This window comes from Perissodus microlepis, chromosome 6 (assembly GCF_051167445.1).
Source record: "Perissodus microlepis isolate ML-2025 ecotype Zambia chromosome 6, ASM5116744v1, whole genome shotgun sequence".
Lineage (NCBI taxonomy): Eukaryota > Metazoa > Chordata > Actinopteri > Cichliformes > Cichlidae > Perissodus > Perissodus microlepis.
In genome coordinates, this window is record NC_140466.1 from 41,100,460 (window position 1) to 41,102,298 (window position 1,839).

A 1,839-nucleotide genomic window follows, 5' to 3' on the forward strand; every position below is an offset into this window, starting at 1 on the left:
CACCCACATCTGTAATCTTTGATTGGCCAGATGTGTCCATCACAAGCTGTTATCCAATAAGCATCCAATAAGCGGCACAACTTGAAGCACTTCAGTGTGAGGTGGCGAACATAGTGAACCGTGCAGGCCTAAATGGGCATTCCTTATAGTCTCTATGTCACTGCAAGCTAAAAAAATGTGGCTTGGAGAAAGAAATCATACCAGGACTTGTGGAACGGCAGTAGAGATCCTAATTCATCACACAGTTCAGCTAAATCAGTCTTCTGACTGCAGAAGCAAAGATTTACTTCAGTATAGTGGCCCTGTGGAGATTTTCTTGCAGAGAAACAGGCAAGTTGACACATCAGTGCAGAAGGTTGGGAAAAGCAGATTTTGGAAATGGTAAATGGCAGCTAAGAAGGAAAAGAAAGACCTTCATGTGGTATTCTTAGATGTTGCCAATGCCTTTGGCTCAGTGCCTCATGAGGTGCTGTGGACTGCCTGTGAGTTTTTCAAATCCCAAAAGAAAACACAAGACTAGTCAAAACCTATTTCCAGGGCCTCCAATTCTGTGTTTGATTACACAGGCAGACACAGCTGTCCAGCAAAATGGCGGGCTGCACCATCTCACCATTAGCTTAACTGTGACAATGGGGTTGATTATCCATGGAGGGGAACAGCTGAAGAATGCTCTCCAGCTTTCTCCAATCACAGTGCGCATGGATGACATGACAACAGTAACAACAACCAACACATGTGCCAAACACCTGTTGAACAAACTCCAGGGAAACATCAAATTGACATAAACAGACATCATTGAAAGTGATCACAAAAAGAAGCAGTATGGGTCATGTGAAACCACATGGATGAGGGTGTGTAGAGATCGACAGACCACGTGACTTTCGCGCATTGCATTATGGGTACGAGTGGCAGCAAAATCAATTACCAGCACCGGTAATCATTAATTTTAATCCCTACTTGTATTTTATTTGGCCCAAAAACAGTTATGTACAAAACGACGGAGAGCACGGCAGGTCTGTACAAAGACAGACGTGACGAAAAGGCAAAAAAAAAAGTACGAGGAAAAAATCAAAGGAGTGAAAGGGTCAGACCCACACGAGCATACAGAGTGGAGTAAGGATGTTAGCGTGCTGCCCAACTTTCATCACGCACATATTTATTATTATATGGTCCTAGGTGTGAGTGCATACACTCACAAAATGTTTAGTAACTTCAGATCCTGCAACAAGCCCAGGTCCAGTTTACTTTGGTGATTTGGACTATTCCATCTCACCGCTGTCGTTACATTTTCCCCTTTATCTCCTGTACAGGCCAACACAATCTGTTTGTCGTTTCAGGTTGTAGTGTTACACAACATTTTCAGATCTAATAGAAATAAAATGAGTGTTTCGTAATTCACTCAGTTTATTGTCTTTTTATCGCTGTGTGACTGTTTTCATGTGAAAACCTGCGTGCGCTAGTGCCACTTGCCACTCGTACCTACAATCCTTTGCGGTTTGACGTCACATTTTCGATCTCTATTGCGATAAATGTCGGAAACACCCAATGACTCCCGGGTACACAACACTGGTGGTAAATCTTCAACTTACTGAAGAGTTACATTGTCACAACAGGGCCCTGGTCGAAACATTGAATACTTGCCCCACCTTCAACCTACTGAAGAACTGTGCCAATTATTTTAGAGACTGTAACATCTGGTCCTATCAAGCATAATTTAATGTCAACGTTTCCTAAGGAGGCTATCATATTAGCAGTAAATACTAAGTAGGGAGCAGGGTCAGCACCCTTCCAAGGGTTTGAATGGCAACAAATAGTAACTTAGAAATTTGTACGAGGAAC